Below are 22,129 nucleotides of genomic sequence, written 5' to 3' on the forward strand. Positions count from 1 at the left end.
AGCTTGGATAATTAGGTTACAAGGTTGCTGCAAGGACTCCGTGGACTCCAACTATCTGTCCGGCAAGTTTGTTTGGCTTCCTCCTCCCTGTGATCCTGTCATACACTATACAACAGGCAAGATAAGGGAAAGCTTAGCCAGGCTTTCTACAACAGCAATAAAAACATCTGGTCCAAATCACTAAGATTGTGTGAAGACTGGAGTACTTTGATCTGTCGATAGCCAACACAGTACTCAGTGATTCAATAAATAATTATTTATCTAGAACTTTGTGAACAGATGTATTTTCTTAAAAGTTCACCGCCAATCATAGCCCAACCCATACATGCTAACTTAGGATTTATAAGCAAGTACTGCTCCTTCTGTCAAACAACTAAGCTGTCTGTAATGCAAATAAGGAAGAAGTTTTCCGAAATAGATAGTTATGAATCTTTCATTCATAGTACCTAACTAGAAACACATGAGCCAAACACACTGCGAGGATCATTTGAACAGTGTGTAATTTGAGAGGTGTGTTAGAAAGTGCTTGGCTTCCCTAAAGGAGGAGTTCACATTTTTTTTTTTCTTGAAAGTAAAACACAAAAGCAATGTTGCTTCATGTGGCGATCTTAAAGTTGTCTAAATTCACGATAACAGAATTTTCTCCATCTATTAAATGTTATATATATACATATACACAAAAAAACATTTAATACTTTACATACAATTAGTCTGAAGTCTTTAGTATGACTTCATTTTATGAATAATGGCTTTTTCATTCCTAAAAGTTTCCAGGCAAAAATATTGAATAGTGTCTATAAAAATAATGTAAATCTCACTTGTCTCATCTAATGTTAAACTGACATCAGTAGTTGAAAATTTTTCAAAGGGAGTACTGATATACTATAATTTTTCCCAAAGCTGCATCTAAATGCCAAATGTTCCTTTTTAGAATTATTGTCAAATCATACATAATTTGGAAATATACATATTTTATAAATTCACAATATCAGCACATGTAGAAAAATATAATAAAAATGTGGATATCTTCACCCTTTTAGAAATTACAGAGAACCCAGAAAGTTTATTTTTTAGTTTCTACATTTTTAACCATTTACCTAGAGTCTGATGCTTCTTTCAAGTTCCTACTTTAAGATTCTGATATGGTGTGCTCAATAAGGATAGAAACATTGTCTGTCTTATTAATTACAATATTTTCATTATTTAGTAATATGACTAGCAGGTAACGTGTTGTTGTCGTGTGCCGTCAAGTCAATTCCAAACCATAGCAACCCTATATGACAGAGCAGAACTGTCCCATAGGGTTTTCCTAGACTGTAATATTTACAGGATCAGATGGCCACGTCTCTTCTCCCACAGAGATGCTAGTGGGTTGGAAACAATGATCTTTAGGTTTGCAGCCCAGCGCTTAACCACCATGCCACCAGGCCTCCTTAGTAATTAATGCACCACACACTTATTGCCGTCGAGTCTATTCTGACTCACAGGGACCCTACAGGATACAGCAGAACTGTCCACAGAGTTTCCCAGGAGCAGGTGGTGGATTCAAACTGCCAACATTTTGGTTAGCAGCCGAGCTCTTAACCACTGTGTCACCAGAGCTCCCAGTAGTTAATAGGCACTTACCAATATTTATTAAGAGATAAATTTCACTAACTTAAACAAAATGGTTTTCTATTAAACAAGCTGGATATGTCTAGGACTATTAGATCAAGAAACCAGACGAGGTTGAATTAAGCCAATGGACCTGCTAATTGTTTAGCCAAACCTGTAATCTCATATGACTATCTCGCATATGAACTTCACAAGAAGGATCACAGGAAAAAGTTGAAATGGATCAAACAAGGTCTGTCTCCACGACAACAAAAGTCACCTTCACATAAAAAGTACAATTCAACATGTATTTTATTGTATTCAGTATGTATTTGATTACACGTTTCTCTGCTACAATTTTTACTTTTAAAAGAAATTTTTGTCCTGGTATTATCCTTTCCAGTGATTGCTGTGGTTGACAGCAGTTACAAAAACTTAACAAGAGTAATTAAAAAGGAAGAAGAAGCTGAAATGATCCCAGCTACAAGTTTTTAAAAACTCTTCCAGAAAATAATAATAACAATAATACACTCCTGGCTAAATAAGTTTCTCTGGCCTTAAAAATTAAGCCATATTCTCAAGAGCTCCTGCAAAACTGAACAAACTCCTGTCTTTTGGAAGAGAGAGAAAAATCCAGCAGGCTTAGATTCGCACCTCATCTATAAAAGCTTCTCCCCAGTTCACATTTGCTCAGGAACTAACATAGACCTAAATCCGCCTCCACAGGTCAGCAAGCATTTATTATACCCAGTATCCAAAATTTAATTAATGTCCACATCAGACTAATAGAGTCAATGTTAGCTGTTAAATCCTGCAAGGATAGAAACTCAAGGCCGTTTACTTTATTGAATAAACATTTAACATATACTTACATCAAATAATACATTGTTCCTTATAGCATAAAATCAAAGGTCCCTATATGTAGCTCATGAACAGCACAGGGATGGTAAAAATGGCTATAGGTTAGTGAAAATTTTAGTATTTCTACTTTTGTTACTGACAAATTATTTCTTTACCCAATTCTACCACCATTAGTTTTTTTCCTTTCATTTTACCACTTTATGAGTTTGGAATCTTATTTAAAATTTCATGTTTTCAAACAATAATAGTTTGGTCATATAAATGCCTTTGAAAACCATATATGTAACACAAAATATAATTGGTAGGAATTAGATTAAATCATCCCATACATTCAGGTCTTTCTATTCTGTAGTCCAGTGACAGGTCCCAATATAAGCCTTGAACTATTCTACTAACTGCCTGGCTGAGATAAAATGGTAATTGTATAGGTAACAACTCAGGTGAGAGGTGGGGGCGGGAAGTGGGGGAAGCCTTGGAGGTAAGATGAAGAGACTTTCATTCCTCTTTGAAGGCCTTTGACAATGCCATGGAGGTAAGATGAAGAGACCTTCATTCCTCTTTGAAGGCCTTTGACAATGCCATGGAGTAGTTCACATAAAATTATTTTTACATTACATGATTTCACCTGAGATATATTTGAATCCAAATTCTAAATTTCTCTACAGTATTAAAGGGCTCCTAAAAAAACAAAAAATAATTAGCGACATGTTGTGAAATGGTGAGAATAATAGTAATAGCTGCATCACCTTAACCAGTCTAACTTCAGGGGGGATAATATGAATCAAGACCAGCCGAAGGCTGATCCATCCCTGTGAGGTAGGGATCAGCCACACCTCTACTCTCTAGCCTTTTAGTAATTCTGATACCAGCTGTCCCTTCCGCGGCACTCTCTACTTCTCTTCTGGGTTTATTAATCCTTTGCAATAGCCACACAGAACTCACAGACCATACTTAAGAGTTAAGTGGTTTATTAAGGAACAGGGTACAATTTGGGATCAGAATCAACAGGCTACAACTCAGGAATAAGGATCAAAAAGCATGCAGGCAGAATCTCCCTTCTTCAGTGCAGGACAGCTCTCTCAGCTCCTCTCCACCTTGCAGGCCTCCTCTCAGCCCCTAAGGACAGGCTCCTCTTGGCCCTGCCATCTATCACCACAGGCTCTGCCACTGGGCCCCTTCCAGGCCTGTCACCACCAGTTCGCTCCTGGGCTCCTTCCGGGCCTCTCACAGTCTTAGTGTTAAGAGTCTTTGACCAGTGTTGCAACTCTTTTAAGTGGTTTCTTGTCTCCTTTCTCTCTGCTTCTTCTCTTCTTTCTTCCTGATGGTTTTCTTCTTGCTTCTTTCTGTCTGACTTTCTTCCTGCTACTTCTGTTCTTGCTTCTTTCTGTCTGATTTTCTTCCTGTTACTTCTGTTCTTGCTTCTTTCTGTCTGACTTTCTTCCTGCTACTTCTGTTCTTGCTTCTTTCTGTCTGATTTTCTTCCCGTTACTTCTGTTCTTGCTTCTTTCTGTCTGCTAACCTCTGTGGGGCTGGCTGCATATATATATACACACACACATATATATATACACACACACACACATATACATACACACACACACATAGTAAGGGCCACAAACTGACCGATCCCCTCAATAGGCCACAGACCCTTCATTGGCAAAGGAGGCATGGCTAGGCTACAATTCACCTCATTTGCATAATCTATTGACCAATTCCTGCAAGGTGCATACCAATCACAGGGTAGGCTGCAGCCCAGGACCAAATAAAAAGTATCAAAACCAAGCTGTTTACAGCTTACCCAGGAAATGTCAATCAACCTGGACAAAAGTAGCAAACCCTCTGGGGCAGAAAACTAAGGCAAAGATAACCAACTCCTCAGAGCTTAGGGGAAGAAAACCCCTTAAGCTGTTTTCCCAAACAACCAAAGCAAAAGGCCACATAAAAAAACTCATTTCACCAAACATGTATCCTAATATATATACAAAACCATCTAATTAGTATAAATATTGAACAGAGTAAGACACAGTTCAGTTAAAATTAAGTGCTGTTTATGTATTTACCCTGGACAAGATTTCATTATCTTCATAATGAGATTTAACTATTTCTAAAATAATTTACTTACTATACAACTAAGATGAAGGTAGTGAGTGCTTCAATCACCCCTTTGTTTCAAATGCTCTAGCAGCTTAAACCTTCACTGTCACAACTACCATGAATGTCTCTTTTATTTAGTCTTCTCTCTCCATGACTGAGTTCTTATCAGGCAGTGAGAAAGAGTTAGAATAGTAATTGGAAAGATATCAAAGCTATGAAAAAGATACACTCTTCATCTAAAGTTATCTAAGGACTGAAAAGGCACCAGAGATTGGGCTACAGGATGGAGGAAAGCAAAAGGAGGGAACTGAGTAGAGAACGGGTGGCAAGGGAAAGCCCACATTGTCATTTATCAGTTTTAAGATTTTTATAGGACTGTTTTCTACATGAGACCATGGAAAGTAGCAAGTCTTAAGATAAAGTTAAAAAAATGTAGAACAGTCAAGGGCACTGGATGTTTTGTAGTAACTGGTGCTGGAACTTTCTGTTTCAACAGTCTGGATAAGAAACATAATGAAAATTAAAATAACATAAAAAGAAAAAATGATGCTTTACATACTTAATTTATTCTATAATCCTACAAAAAAAAACAAATATTCTAGTATACCAAAATTTAGAACTGATCATACCTAAATGTAAGTGAAGTTATAATTCTTCACATTATTCTTTAATCATTGTTGTTCAGGCTTGGCTATCATGGATTATCCATTTAAAAGCAGAAGTGATAAGGCTTTAAACAAATTTATGAATTAATACACACTAAAATTCTCAGAGGGCCATCTTCCCCCAATGCCTAACAACAACTACTTTACCACATTTTTCTGTCTTACATATTAATGCTACACCTTTACATACATGAGTATCATGTGAATAATGCTACAAGATTTGGCTCAACGATTAGATATTTATCACAGAAAGAATTCCATTGCTTTTAAATTATTCAGAATCTAACAAGGTCCACAGAACAGCTAAATAAAAGAACCACCAACAAATTAATGTTCTCTCTTGACTAAAATGATCCCGAGATGCAAAAAAATATATAACACTGCACTTTGTAGGACCGTGTACTGAAAATAAACAGACTATACACCAGAATTTCTGATAATATAAACACACTAAAATAAAGACAACTCAACCTAAAAATGAAGTTTCTATATCAACAATCCTAGATTAAAATGTAACATTTTTAATACCAAAATATATTCCCAGCCTCCCAACCCCCTGCCGTCTAGTCAATTCCGACTCATAGCGACTGTACAGGACAGAGTAGAACTGCCCTATAGGGTTTCCAAGGCTGTATATCTTTACAGAAGCATGCTGCCACAGCTTTCTCCTGCAGAGTGACTGGTAGGTTCGAACCATCAACCTTTCGGTTAGCAGCTGAGCACTAAACCACTGTGCCACCAGGGCGCCTCAAAACATATACAGTTTGTCATAAAACAGTTTTGAAAACACACTGGAAAGAGATGCTGGAGATTACTTGCAAACAAACATACACACAAACAAGCTGAGCACGCTTTTATGGGGAAGAAAAAAAAAGGGAAGTCTAAATAAATTTAATACTGTTCTATTTTCTTCCATACATGAAAGAAACAATTAAATGCAGACTTTGCACATCCTGGTAGAAAACAATTATTAATTTACCAAGTTATCACAAACCGAATTTCAAGAAATCCTGGCCCCCCAAAAAGTAAGATCTTAAAATGTGACCAACTTTCACTAACTAAGCAGTTAAAATGTACCATCCCTTTCTACTATCACACACAACTTTAAATTTTAAGTCAGGGTACTTAAAACCATCCTATTGTACATTCAAGTCTAAAATTATCATCAACCTCCATGTCAAAATGATTGTAGAAAATTAAATAAATTGTATTCAGTGTCTTTTCAGAAGTGATGAATTTCACACCTTTTTTTTATGGCTTAGCTTTGTCACTTAATTTTTTAAACATTTTGTTTTCTAATGAAAACTATTATAAATAATTACAACGTTATAGAAAGTTACAAATATTAGAATCAGAAAAACCACACTGAGTGTTTAACGGTGATAAACATTGTATTTCAGACACCAGAAACTTTCTATTGTCGCATTAAACCAACAAATATCTTAATATGCATTTATTTCAACAACAGAATATTTAAGAGGCGATATTCAAATGGTTCTAAATAAAATGCAGTTTATATCAACAGCTTTCAATTACGGTTTTTAACAATGTTTTTCCCCTCAAATACAAACTTCTCTTTCATTATCTTCTTTTATTCCCTATTTTTTTTCCTTTTTTATCCCGCTCTTATATTCAAAACACAACTTCTCAACAGTAGAACTCTAGCCTCCTTATCAAGTACACAATTCATCCATTTAACAAATAATTTTAGCACATTCCCAGGTTCTGTTCAGAAACTGTTCCTGGCTCAGATTCTGAACTGGCTCAAATGGGACTAGATCCTGCCTTCGTGGTATGTTACATTCCTGTGTTGTTATGCTACTGAATAAAAGAACAGACTGAGATACGACCTCTAATTTAGGTTAAAAAAAAAAAAAAAAAGCAACTCTCCTTTTTTAAGTCTCATGTAATCACTTGAGTATCACAGAGCTGAAAAAGAACACAAGACTTTATCCACTACAAAAAGGGTGGTATTTAGAAATATGATTGGAAGAGACAATTCACACAATTCTTAAACAGGTTTGGTGTCTTTATTTTCTCCTACTACAATATAATTAATACTCTACTGTATTATTACTTATAAAAATGAAAAACAACTAGTTATTCAGTTCTTTCTCATCATTCTATAGTCTCTATATACCGGAACCTGCATAATTTCCCACCACTCCCATCATGCCCACCTTTTCTATGCATGTCAGATATATTCATCCTTCTGTCTAGAATGCCCTAGAGCCCCACCTCATATTCGAATCCCTGGCTGAAAAAAATATCACCCTATAAGACACGCAAATACAACCTTCTGGTTTTTACTTCCTCAGCAACAAAGAGCTTCTCCCTTTTACTATGTGCTGATGTATTGTTAACAAGCCCTGGTGGCGCAGTGGTTTAGATAACTGACTGCTATCTGAAAAGTCTGTAGTTTGAAACCACCAGTGGCTCCATGGGAGAAAGATGTGGCAGTCTCCTTCCGTACAGATTTACAGCCTCAGAAACCCTATGCACTTGCTATGAGTCAGAAACAAACTGATGGCAGTGGGTTTGGTAGGGGGGCGTACTGTTGTTAAAGTGCCATCGAGTCCAATCTGACTCACAGCAACTTGACATATAACAGAACAAAACACTGCCTGGTCCCGTGCCATCCTCACAATCATTGTTAGGCTTGAGCCCGTTTTTTTGCAGCCGCTGTGTCAATCCATCTCCTTGAGGGTCTTCCTCATTTTCACTGACCCTCTACTTTATCAAGCATGATGTCCTTCTCCAGGGACTAGTCCCTCCTGATAACATGTCCAAAGTTTGTGAGATGATGTCTTACCATCCTTGCTTCTAAGGAGCTTTCTGGCTGTACTTCTTTCAAAAGAGATTTGAGTCAACCACTTTTGAAATTGTGTGTGTGTATATGTGTGTGTGTGTGTATATACACACACACACACATATATATTTGCTGTAGAGTTGATTTCGATTCATGGTGACCCCATGTGTGTCAGAATAGAACTGCACTCCAAAGAGTTTTCGAGATATATATATATTCCCCCCCAATCCTCTACTAACAACTATGTTACGTAAGTACTGTTATCAATTCTACTAGTCAGAAAAGAAAACCAAGGCAGGTAAAACATCTCTGATTTCAAAGCACTTTGGCTTTTTTGGTTTGTTTTGTTTTGCTTTGTTCTTTAATATATACTTCTCTTAGCACCGGAAGCCCTGGTGGCGTAGTGGTTAAGTGCTACGGCTGCTAACCAAAGGGTCCGCAATTTCAATCCACCAGGCGCTCCTTGGAAACTCTATGAGGCAGTTCTACTCTGTCCTATAGGGTCGCTTATGAGTCGGAATCGACTCGACAGCACTGTGTTTGGTTTTTGTTTTTGTTGTTTTCTTAGCACCACACTGTACTGAAATGGCTGCCTGACTGCCTCTATTCTCTGGGTCTTCTGATGACAGAAGGTGGAGATCCTGTCTTACTCATCTTTGTATTCCCAGTGTCTGGCACAGAACAGATATTCAACAGATGCTCGATAAATGATGAATGAATGAAAAATGAAATTAATAATGTCCAACTTCCTGTGTGAGGAAAAACTCATCCTCTTTCTAGCCTGTATACTGTAAAAGTATGGTAGTAAGTACTAATTTTATTCAACAAACATCTCATGAGTGTGTATCGTGTGCTACACTTAAACACTACAGGGAATTTAAAGATAATGAAACTCAGTTCCCTGCTCTTGAGAAACTTATAATTCAGTGAGGAAGAGAGGCAAACAACTGGTAATGCAACCATTACTTGTTTTATTTTTCTAAATCCCTCACAATTTACTTTCTTTAAAAGAATCTCATTCCTTGAAACATGTTCCCACAGCACAAACCTCCAATCAGTGGGATGCATGCCTTGATGATCAGTGACCAGAAAAAAGTTCAAAGAATCTCCATGGATCTTGAATACATACTCTTTTGAGCCATTCCTGTCTAGCTCAGCACCATTTAAGTAGTGTACAGTGTTAAAGAATAAAACCATACAACACTCCGATACTATTCTTGCCCTTTTTCTTTTATGATAGGCAGAACAGTCATATGCAAATAGCATGGGTTTTAGAGTCAGAAAAATCAAGGTACCCATCTCAACTCTGTTCCTTCTTCCCCTTGTGGACAACAGACAAGCCCCTATCTTTCTGAGCCTATTTCTTATCTATATAATATGATAAAGTGACCAGCCTTAAAGGGCTCTTTTAAGGATTCAAGGAGATAATGTATATACCACCTGCCACACAGATGTTGCTCAACAGTGGAAACCTATTATTATTATGTCAGATCTCTCTAGATGCTTCTTGGGGGTTGTGGTTCTAAATTTACATAATATTTGTGACCTCAATAACGCAAAGTGTTTACCAAAAGAAAGTTACTTGAAAAAAGCCACTTTTGGCAAGAAGAGTGGAACCAGATAAGATTCAAGACCATACAGTTATGTCTCAGGATTCTAGATGCTGCACACCTCATCTGTCTAACCATTAAAAAAAAAAAAAAAAAAAACCTGTTGCTGTCAAGTCGATTCCAACTCAAAGCTAACCACATACCCTGCAAATCCCTTATTTTAGATCCATTTTGTGGAAAATAAAACTTTATTGTTTCATATCTGTCATACCTAAAGGGACTGACAGATGTTACTCTATACTGACAATTCCATTTTCCACAAAAAAGAATCTGAGTTAGTGAGGAAGAGGGAATGAATTACATACAATGTGTCGGAACCAATCTCAGCACACATTTTAGTTTCCAAATCATTTTTCCATTCTCTCTTTTAAGCAATTTTGAAGAGCATGTGAAAATCAAGTAAAAATATTTTCAATTCTAAATCTAATGTGTAATCTATTTGGGCTTTAAAAATGCATTTAGTTGGTGCTGGAACAACAGAACATCCATTTGCAAAAAAATGAATGTAGACATGGACTGTATGCCTTTCACATAAATTAAAATGATCACAGACGTAAATACAAAATGCAAAACTATAAAACTTCTAGGAAAAATACAGAAGAAAATCTTGGGGGGCTTGGGTTTGGCAACCAATTTTTATATACAATACTAAAATCCAATCCATGAAGTTGATAACTTGGACGTTATTAAAATTAGGAACATCTGACCTAAGAAAGACATGTTAAGAGAATAAAAAGATAAACCACAACTGGGAGAAAATATCTGCAAAGCACATGCCTAATAAAACATTTGTATCCAAAACATACAAAAAATTTTTTAAACTCAACAATAAGAAAACAAATAAACGAACTACAAAATAGGCAAACGATCTAAACAGACCTCACCAAAAAAGATATACGGATGGCAAATAAACACCTGAAAAGACGCTCAACATAAGCTGTCATTAAAAAAAAAAAACAAAACCCGTTGCCATCAAGTCGATTCCAACTCATAGCGACCCTATAGGACAGGGTAGAACTGCCCCATAGAGTTTCCACGGAGCACCTGGTGGATCTGAACTGCCAACCTTTTGGCTACCAGCCGTAGCACTTAACCACTACACCACCAGGGTTTCCTAAGCTGTCATTTGGGGATGATAAAACAGCAATAAGATACCACCACACATTTATCAGAATGGCTAAAATTCACTTTAAAAACTTGAGAATATCAAATGCTGACAAGAATGTGGAATAACAAGAACATTCTTCAGTCCTTGCTGGTGGGATGCAAAATGGTGCAGCCTATTTGGAAGCAGTCTGGCAGTTTCTTACAAAGCTAAACATAATCTTACCATACACTCCAACAATACCTAATTATTTACCCAAGTGAGTTTAAACTTAAGTCCACAAAAAACCGACACAAGAATGTTTATAAGAGCTTCATTCATAATTGCAAAAAACTGGATGCAACCAAGGTGTCCTTCAATAAGTGAATGGACAAACTGTAGTACTCCCAGGCAATGGAATATTACTGAGTGAAAAAAAGAAATGAGTTATCACAAAAAGACATGGATAAACCTTAAACGCATATTACTGAGTGAAAGAAGCCAGTCTGAAAAAGCTATAGGATTCTAATTATGTAACATCTGGAAAAAGCAAAACTAGAGAGACAGAAAACGAACGGTGGCTGCCAGGAGGACACAGCGCTCAGAATGAAGAGGTGAAACATGGGATTTTTAGCATGGTAAAACTATTCTGTATGATACTACAGTGTTGGATACATTATGCATTTGTCATACCCACAGAACTCCACAGCAAAAAGAGTAAACCTCAATGTATGCAATTTTTTAGAAAAAATCATTCAGGGCTCCAGGATGGAATGTAGATTAAGACAAAAGAATTTAACTGTATTACAAGCGTATGAAACAACCCCGCTAAAGTGAATGAGGGGAAAAGGTGCTGAGGTAAATAAGTGGAAATGAGTATAGTCTGTAGGACTATAGGCAAAAGGAGCTGCACATGAGCATTCTACTCTTAACTGACAACACTGATTCCCATGGAGGTGTGGGTTAGTAATTCCCATACTACTATGCTCAACAATTAAGTGGATGGCGGATGGTGGTAGCTAGGTCTTTCACTGTTGGAGAATTTACAGATAAGAGTGGGGAAGAGTCTAGAATGACCCAGATAGTAAAGAATTAGAATTAGAGACATCAGTATGAAACCATATTTAGCTTAATACAGATGCACATGGTTACATATAGAAACATTTATATGTACGTGTACATGCACATGCGAGTATGTTGTTGTTAGTAGCCCTCAAGTCAGCTCTGACTCATAGTGACCTTATGTATATGGAATGAAACGTTGTCCAGTCCTGATCATTTTCATAATCATTGGTATGTTTGAGTCCATCAATGTGGCTTTGTGTCAAGCCATCTCATTGAGGATTTCCCTTGTTTTCACTGACCAACTACTTTACCAAACATGATGTCCTTTTCTAGCAATTGTTCTTCCCTGATGATGTGTCCAAAGGAAGCAAGCAGAAATCTCACCATTCTCACTTCTAAAAACCATTCTGGTTGTATTTCTTCTAAGATTTTGTTTGTTCTTCTGGCAGTGCATGGGTTATTCAATATTCTTCCCCAACACCACAATTTGAATGCTTCAATTCTTCTTCCTTTTTCATTTTCTAGCTTTTGCATGTTTATGAGGCAATTGAAAAGACCATAGTTTGGGTCAGATGCACTTTAGTCATCAAAATGACATCTTCGCTTTTTAAAACTTTAAAGAGGTCATTTGCAGCACATTTGCCCAATGTAATATGTTATTTGATTTCCTGACTGCTCCTTCCACGGGCGCTGTTGATTCAAGTAGAACGAAATCATGAATTTCAATTTTTTTCTCCATTTATCACGATGTTGTTTATTGGTCCAGTTAAGTATACACACATGTATTTTCTTGCTCTGTCATACAAGAGGGCCTAGAAACAGTGACACGAGTAGCAAGAAGCATGCCTAGCACCCAGATCTTGGTTTCTAATACCATTCTCCAAGAAAAGGAACCAGATTACTTAGAGAAATGGCTGACTCTAAGACTGCTGGAGCAGGAGATATATAAGGGGAGCCTGGAGCATCGTGTAGTGTCAGAAAGTAAGGAAGTGCTTTAAAAAAAAAAAAAAAAGAGCCTCACACTGATGGGGGTAGTTAATAGGGTACATGAGCCAACTGAAAGAACTCTCAATGGCCAAAGTTAGAACAATTTGAGCAACAAAATAAACAAAGAAGTAATGAATTATAACCCAAAGTATAAAATAAATATCTACTAGTCCACACCAATATAAATGACTAAATAAATAAATGGGGGAGAAGAGACAAATCTCCCATGCAGAAAAATTCCAAATAATTTATGTAGATACTCTGTTCTCAAGAAAATCTACTGTCATCAAGTCAATTCTGACTCACAGCGACCCTACAGGTCAGAGTAGAACTGCCCCATAGGGTTTCCAAGGCTGTAAATCTTTATGGAAGCAGACCGCCACATCTTTCTCCACAGGGCAGCTGGTGGGTCTGAACCACCAACATTTCAGTTAGCACCCAAGCACTTTAACAACCACTGCGACACCAGAGCTCTTTTGTCTTCAAAGAAGGGGGCATAATTCTCAACTCCTTAAGTGTGGGCTCCCAAAAGTGGCTTCCTTCAAGAAGTATGGAAACCCTGGTGGTGCAGTGGTTAAGTGCTACAGCTGCTAACCAAAAGGAAGGCAGTTCGAATCCACTAGGCGCTCCTTGGAAACTCTATGGGGCAGTTCTACTCTGTCCTATAGGGTCACTATGAGTGAGAATCGACTCGACAGCAATGGGTTTGGTTTTTGGGTTCAAGAAGTACAGCATGGCAATAGGGAACAAAAAGAGTGGAGAAACTTGGCAAACACTACCTCAGCCAAGTGTTCAAGATCAACACCAATACTCACAAATTATATACTGATATGATGTGATGAAAACAGCATTTTATCTCCATGATCTTCCTTCTAAACACCCATAACCCCAGCCTACTCATGAGAAAACACAGGCAAATCCCAATGGAAGTACATTTTATAAAATACCTGACCAGTACTTCTCAAAACTGTCAAGGTCATCAAAAACAAGTAAAGTCTAACAAAGTCTTACAGCCAAAAACCAAAACAAAAGAACAAACCCAGCGCCATTGAGTCTATTCCAACTCATAGCAACCTACAGCGACCCTATAGGACAGAGTAGAACTGCCCCATAGAGTTTCGAAGGAGCGCCTAGCGGATTTGAACTGCCGACCCTTTGGTTAGCAGCTGTAGCACTTAAACACTACGCCACAAGGGTTTCCTGTTACAGCCAAGAGGAGCCTAAATGTAACGTGGTATCCTGGATGGAATCCTGGAAGGGGAAAAGGGCATCAGATAAAAAGTAAGGAAATCCAAATAAAGCCTAGGCTTTAGTCAATAATAAAACCAAACCAGTTGCCATCAAGTCAATTCCAGCTCATTGCGACCCCTTGTGTGTCAGAGTAGAACTGTGCTCCACAGGATTTTTAATGGCTGATTTTTCAGAAGTAGATTGCCAGGCCTTCTTCCCAGGAGCCTCTGGATAGACACGAATTTCCAATCTTTAGGTTTGCAGGCAAACATATTAAACATCTGCACCACTCAAGGACTTCTTAGTTAATAATAATCTACTAATACTGGTTCATTAATTGTAACAAACATATAATACTAATGTACAATGTTAATAAGAGGGAAACCTGGGCAATGGTGGTATATAGGAGCTCTCTGTACTACTTTAGCAATTTTTCTGTAAATCTAAAGCTCTTAAAGAATAAAGCCTATTAAGAAAACTACATTTAGGAATGCATCTAGAAAAGCACTGAGGTTGTAGTGAAGCACTGAAGAATATTAACACTTTCCTTGCATATATTCAACTTAAAGTGTTTGTAACTATTCCATTACAGAATTTTTCTTAAGAAAATATTTTCAATCACTAACAGCTGCAAACAATTTCATGCAGTAATTCCCAGAAGAGATGTACTGCAGCCAGAGTACTTTAAAGTTCCATTTTTTGTCCTTACATACCATTGCAGATGTCTGAAAGCTTGTAACCTATCATTAACTTTGGTTGTTTTGTGATGATCCAAATAACTGCCAAATACGCTTAATACAACTCAGAGAAGCTAACTTAAATTTTATATAAATCAAATTGGCGCTAAAATACCCAACAGAACTTTAAATTCCTAACAAGAGAATCTGAGAAGTTATTATATACACACACATATGATAGTAACTATATTTTCTGTCACATACCATGGTCCTAGTGAGCTTCTGCAGAATTCAGTATCAGCAAACGAAGAAAAGAGGAGAGTTGGGAGAAGATTAAAAAGTAGTGGGTGAAAGGGTATGTAGTACAGTGAGAAAAAAGAAAAGGACTAGGATTTGAAAAGTATCAAATAAAAAGGCTAAAAACAGGGAGTAGCAAGCCTATGTCAGTTACAGCATGGGGAAAAAAAGGACTGACAAGTAATGTCAATCAGCATAGATAAAAACTTGAAAGCAGGAAAAAGCTAGACATAAAAAATTAATGAAATCTTTACATTTGCTCAAAAATAAAGCAGTGTTCAAAATTATATATTAGGTGTACTGATAGGGAACAAAAGGGAATAAATCAATTTAAAGAAATGGCATCCTAAATACAATTTCACTTAAAATATTCCCCACTATAAAAGGCTGAACATTATCATATAATGGCATTCAACGACACTGGAAAGCGGAAAATAAATTACAAACCCAAACCAGTGTCCTCGAGTTGATTCCGACTTATAGCAACCCTATAGGACAGAGTAGAACTGCCCCATAGAGTTTCCAAGGAGCACCTGGCGCATTCGAACAGCCGACCCTTTGGTTAGCAGCAGTAGCACTTAACCACTACACCACCAGCGTTTCCAAATTACAAACAGAAGGTACAAAATATTGGGTACAGTGGTTATCTTAGTAGATTAAAAACAAATCTTCCTTTCCTTTTTTTTTTTCTGTTGTAAAGTGAATGACTTGTGAAATTTTTAAAAATCTTAATCTGTGCATTTTGCATTAAAGCATTTGAGAAACGATTGTTACATTTGTAATACATTTTACTCTACTCTTTATGTGGAGAGTCTATAAAATGTTTTAATTTTCAAATTTTAAGTAAAGGTGTGATTCCATGACCAAAAATTTTCCACTCAGGCAACTTAAGAACTATACCAATATGTCTAGAAAAAGCCAGCCCCAGATAGAATATGTATACAGGAGAGGATGACACTGACTTTAAATGGACTCACTACCACACTAAATCACTAGCGCACTTTCCAAAACCGAAGGAGCTATAGAAGAACGGCGTCCTTTCAACTGAAATAAATTAGAAGCAACGCGCAACAGTTACTTTGGATTTTTTCACACAAAGAAGCCTTCCCGGAATCCTAATTTTCCTCTCTCTCTAAAAAGACAAAGCCAAAACTATTCACCTGATACAACACATCTGAAACTAAGTTTTTCTGGGCTCTTATCCTAAGACATTAGCTATTTTACCTATTCAACCCTTATTATCCCAGACAAGAGCTAAAACTTTTTAAAGAAAAGCATCAACACGTCACTGAAAGGCAATTTGTAAAGCAGGATTCCGAGCCCTAATTCTCCACCGCTGTAGATGTCTACAGATTTGAAATACTGACACCAAGGCGTCCTGCCCCCAAAAACATGCCAGCAGTACTACGGGGCACTACGGGAAACGAACCATTTTAGAAACACTGCAAAGGAACTGAGCAATCAGTGAGTGACGAGATTTTGCATACAGGTAAGCCCTGAAAAGAAAGTAAAAAGAGTTAGCATCCAAGGAGAGAGCTGGGTCTAACGAGTGGTGCAACCATTCCAAAGGCATTAGCTGGTAATGACACCAGGCCGTCTTCCCAAAAGTCAAATGGTAAGTGAGTAAAGTGGAGCTGGCTATGAAAAAAAGTCAACAGGAATTATTAAATGACTATTCAAAAAGAATGAGCTACCTTAATTTGAGGGAGTGAACAAACGTGGGACCTTGTCCCAAAGGGCTGCTTTGAAAAGACCCCTCAACTGGCGGAGGCGGAAGGAGGGGGAGTGGGCTGGGCAGAGCGGCTCTCGAACGCCAAGTTCAAGACAATCAGCCGCGAGAAGAACACTCGGTCTGTAGTCGCCCCACCGTCCGGACAAGCGCAGGTGGATCTGCGGCAGCTCAGGTTACTAGGAAACATGGCAGAGACACTGGATTTTCCCTGCCCACCCTTCCCCGGCTCCGGGAGCGGAGGGCGGCGGGCACGGGTCGGTACCGGCTCCGCGGCGCCAGGACCAGCCGCGCCGACGCGCTCCGGTAGCAGTGCCCTCGCACACCTGGCTCCCAACACCAGTTGAAAGCAGTCGAAGTGAATGAAGGCGGACGCGGCGCCTGGCACTGCTCCGATGCCAGCACACAAAGGCGGACTTTTTAAATCCGGGAGGAATTAAAGCCGCCGGACCCCGGCGGGCGCCGGTCGCGGAGGGACTCTTACCTCGGTTCCGCCCACGGGGCCGCGGCTTTCCCCCGCGAGGGGCCGCGAGCCCAGGAGAGGGAGGCGGCGGGCAGGAAAAGCTCCCGACCTGGACCGCGCCCTCCCGCTCCTCCTCGAGCTGCGAGCTCCCTCCGCGTCCCGCTGCAGAGATCTTCAGAGAGAGCACCGTCCGGGCCTCGCGCCTGGCGAGACCGCCTCGTCCGCCGATGCCTGTGAAGTCTGAACCTGCCCGCCCGCTCGTCCGCTAGCGGCCAAAGCCAGCCGCGCTGCGCATGCCCAGTGTGCCCGTGAGGCACGAGCGAGCGCGCGCTGCGCGGCCCAGAGTGAACTCCACTTTCCGGGCCTTGCGGACAGCCGAGCTGCCGCGCATCTGGTCGACCCCAAAGCTGGCCGCGAAACGGCAGCAGAATCCGGTAGGCGGGAAAGAAGGCGGGGCGCCGCGCCAAGGTATCCAGGCCGCGATCCGCGATCAAAGTCGGACCAAGGGTCTAGAGCCACCAACAGGTTTCCAGAAGTGCCCTAGCAGCACAGACTAGCAGCCAATTTACGCGGGCAGAGGAATAGAGCGTGTGGAAAGGTTCGCCTCCGGGCAAGAGTTGAGGCCCGGGCGGAGAGGGCACACAGGTTACAGTGCCCCGAGTCCTGGGGCACAATTCGTGGCCACTGTCCTTGGGGCACTTACCCCTCCGCACCCAACGACGGGTCAGCCTCTGTCTTACTCTCTATACTTCTCACCCGTTTCCCCCTCCGTGGGAGGTGCAAATGGTTAAGCGCCTTGACGACAGGCTGGAAGGTTGGAGGGTTGGAACCCACCCAGAGGCCCCTCCGAAGAAGACGACAGGTCTGGCAATGTGCTTCTGAAAGGTCACAGCCTTGAAAACCTTATGAAGCAGTTCTACTCTGCACACATGGGGTCTCCATGACTCAGAATTGACTCCAGGGCAGATAACAACAACGCTTGCCCTAAACTGCTGGTACCCAAGGGCCTCCAACCTGCCAGTCAGTGGCTCCAACCAGCAAGCCCAGACCCGCCTCGCAGGACTACCTTAGATTCATTTTTCACATAGGTCTTGCCAAGAGCCTGATGTGGTTTGAAGTCGATGGACTTTTAATTTTGTGCCTCTGGCGACCTCCCATAGTAGCTCAAGGACCCACTACATGAAAAGTCCATCACCTGGAGTATGTTGTGTTTTTGTACTCCAAAACACCTCAGTTGTCATGGCTACCATTCATCCTTTCACATCCTCCCAACCTACCTGTTCTAACTGCTTTAAAGTCAATTGATTTCCAGAAGAATAGGAAAGATTATAAACTTAGTAGAAATAGATTGGACATGCTTGCTTTGTGAAGCCAGGAAAAAGCACAGGCAGAAGGATGTGAAATATCATGGTGGAAATTAAAACCATTATGCTACTAGTTGGAATCCACCTTAGAGGTTAAGTTCAGTCCTCTACCCAAAGTAGGAATCCTCTGTCCAATATGTTGACTATGCTCACCAGATCATTCAGTCTCCATTAGAACTTTTCCAATGTTGGAGACCTCTGTTTTTACTAATACTGAATATAATCATGGTTATTTATTGAATATTTACATATGGCAGAAATTAAACAGTTTACATTCAGTATTTCTAATCCTTAAAATGTGATGGGCCTTGTACATTGCACCCATTTTAGCCCATTAGGAAAATAAAGCTTAAAAGTCTCATTATTTTTGCTAAAGTCAATGTTGACACCAGAATTAAAATCCACATTGCTTAACTCAAAAGCTGGCATCCTTGTGAGTTAAGCTTCCCTTTTTACACCACTGGGCCTAATTACTCCCCTAAAAACCGCACAAAATTAGACCTATCCCTCATGTACATTGAAAAAAAAAGTATTGCTGTCAAGTAGATTCACACTCACAGTGACCCTAAACGGCAAGGTAGAACTGCCCCAAAGGATTTCCAAGGCTATAATCTTTATGAAGCAGACTGCCACATCTTTCTCCTGTGGAATGACTGGTGAGTTCAAACTGCTGACCTGTCAGTTAGCAACCAGTGCTTAACTACTGTACCATCAGGGCTCCATCAACATTGCAAGCCTTGCAATATGTGAAGCAAACTATTAAATAAGCAAAGAGTCCTGAGCCACAGTGTTTAAAGAGCTCAGCTGCTAACCAAAAGGTTGGTGGTTCAAACCCACCAGCCACTCTGCCGAAGAAAGATGTGGCAGTCTGCTTCCATAAAGATATACAGCTTTGGAAACCCTATGGGGCAGTTCTACTCTGTCCTATAGGGTCTCTATGAGTCAGAATCTACTCTACAGCAGTGGGTATTATGTAACCACAGGTGATCTTCTAATATTTTCCTCTTCTTCAAAATCTCTGATTTCTTCCACAGTTCCTCACATGATATGGTGAGCCCTCATCACCATCCTCATTAAAAATTGAGAAATAGAGTCTAAAACTGGGTATAAAAGCTAAATACAGAAAATTTGGGGAAATTATAATAACTGAATGTTATCTGAGGACTAAGAACTACATTTAAACTACCCAGGAGTCAGAACTATTCTTTAAACATTCCTGCCTCCCCTACTCCCCTTCTGTGGTATGAATATATAGTTCTGTAGACTCACAGTCTCAAAGCCATATAAGGCAAAAAACGTATTTGTAAATAAACCTAGAAACATATATTGTACTTTAGAATATTATTATTTTTTATGATCCAATCTGAAGCTTTTAAGTATAATGTGGTAAGTAATTTTATTTTGGCTACCACTATCATTATTTCATTATTTAGCACTGTTGAATGAAAAAGCCAATTTGCTTGGATTATTATATTTGCTCTCACTTTAGGAAGTATTGGCTTGCTTCCTACTTTGTAATTGATGTTTATATTTCTTCTTAAGGTTCTTTACATTTATTTGAGTGGAACAAACTAGGTTTTGTTCATTCTTTGAATGTGAAAATGCTTTATATTAATATATACTAACTAGAAATGTTTGAAAATTTTAAAGTTTAATAAAAGCCAAAACCAAACCCATTGCCATCAAGTAGATTCCAACTCATAGCAACCCTATAAGACGAAGTAGAACTGCCCCATAGGGTTTCCAAAGAGTGGCTGTTGGATTCGAACAGCCAACCTTTTGGCTAGCAACTAAACACTTAACCACTGCACCACCAGGGCAAAGATTTTCCAAATGGACTCTACTTTGCTTACAAAATGATAAATGGACAAAAAACTTTATTAGTCAAAAATAAAAAAAAAACATACACAACACACTTAGGCATGGATGAAATATTTTACCTTTTTCTTTTATTTTTTTTTTTTTTGTAATCAAGAATTGGTTACCCTCAAAGGAAATAAAACCTAGTTAGTGTTACTTGCACAAAAAGCATCCAAAAAGATGGTCTTGAATCTTTTTAAGAATCTGATGAGTGTGAAGTAGTCACTTATCCAACAAATACTTTTGGGGTCAATTACTAATTATACTTAAAATAATAATTTAGTTGAGTCCAAAATTATAGCTGAGAGGACAAATCAGAGTCCAAGTGGAAGAAGGCAAAAAAAAAAAAAAAAAACCTAAATGAGACACATAGAAAAATTAGTGAAAACCTAAGAAAAAAGAGAAAACAAAGTATAACATAAAATGTAAGTCATTAAAAGTTTCTTCATGTAAGGAGCTTCACCTGGTACACTATAGGTCTATGCTTATAATAGTTGTTATGCATGTTTATTTCAGCTTCAGATAGAAAGGTAAAGTAGATCATTTGAAGGGCTCTCCAGCTGCAAAACAACTAGATCCTGCATAAAACATACTTTGATATACATTCCTGAGCTCTTAGAAAGAGAAGGAAATCTCTAAAGGTCCAAAACTAAAACAAAGCAAAATAACTGTATCAGGTATGGTGAGCAGTGACCTTTTAAATAAGCCTTAAGCCAATTTCAGGGTTTAAGCTGGTAATTAAACTCCCATACATTCGCTGACTATCTTGGAGAACAATCAGATTGGTCTCAGGTCCTTGATCTCCCTGTTTCCAAGAGAATGTATGCAAATCCTCCTGGGAAAAAAAAAAAGACTCAGAATTCCCCATAAATTATCATCAGCCAAATAGGAATTGATAATCAAAATCACGATACATAAAAGAAAATTAGTCACCATGAGTGATAGTAAGTAGAATAAACAAACATCTTAAGATTGATCAGGCCAAAAATAAAATACTACTAATAATAATAAACAATGATCTAAAAATTTTTTTCAATTAAATCGTATCTAAAAGACTAGAAATGGCTAGTCAAACATGAAAAAGAATGCACCAGAACTTTTGGAAAGGAAATATAAAATTGTTGAATTTTGGAACTTTTTTTTTTTAATGGATGATTAAAGTGTAGATTAGATGCAGCTGAAGAGAAAAATGTGAGCTAGATACAAAAAAAATTAGAGGTAAAAAAGAGATGAAAAATAAGTCATCTGAATCACCCTATATCAAACAGAGTTAAATTAGTAATTTGAAAACCTCCTAAAAAGAAAAGCTCAGGCCCAGAAGACTTAAAAAATGGAGAGAGAGAATCCCGAGAGCTGCTTGGTGAAACGAAAAGTCACATACACAGGAGAAACAATAAGACTAAGCTCTGATTACTCGGCAGAAACCACGCAGGCAAGAAGGCAATGACATGAAACCCTGAAAGAAAAAAACTGTCAACCAAGAATAATATATCCTGCAAAACTCTCACCCAAATATGATGATGAAATTAGGACGTTTCCAGATAAACAGAATTAAGGAAATATGGAAAAATCAAAACAAACTTAACAAGAACTATTAAAAGGAGTCCTTTGGTTACAGAACCAACCACATCAGACAACAGCCTAAATCTAGGATGCAAGACTCCATCAGCCAGATAGCAACCTAGATAATGAACTCTAAAAGATAAAACAAAACTAAAAGATTTACAACAGGGAACCGCAG

General features: G+C 38.7%; 1 protein-coding gene across 2 annotated transcripts in view; it reads right to left on the bottom strand.

The window, feature by feature from the left end:
* EPS8 (epidermal growth factor receptor pathway substrate 8) overlaps positions 1 to 17,205 on the bottom strand; it is a 210,915-nt gene extending 193,710 nt beyond the window's left edge. The window contains exon 1 of one of the 2 annotated variants that reach the window (XM_049882556.1): positions 17,186 to 17,205. The gene's annotated coding sequence lies outside the window, so the exon portion shown is untranslated. The other variant, XM_049882555.1, reaches the window with a different exon arrangement.
* Between the last annotated feature and the right edge of the window lie 4,924 nt (positions 17,206 to 22,129).

Source organism: Elephas maximus, chromosome 4 (assembly GCF_024166365.1).
Source record: "Elephas maximus indicus isolate mEleMax1 chromosome 4, mEleMax1 primary haplotype, whole genome shotgun sequence".
Taxonomy (NCBI): domain Eukaryota; kingdom Metazoa; phylum Chordata; class Mammalia; order Proboscidea; family Elephantidae; genus Elephas; species Elephas maximus.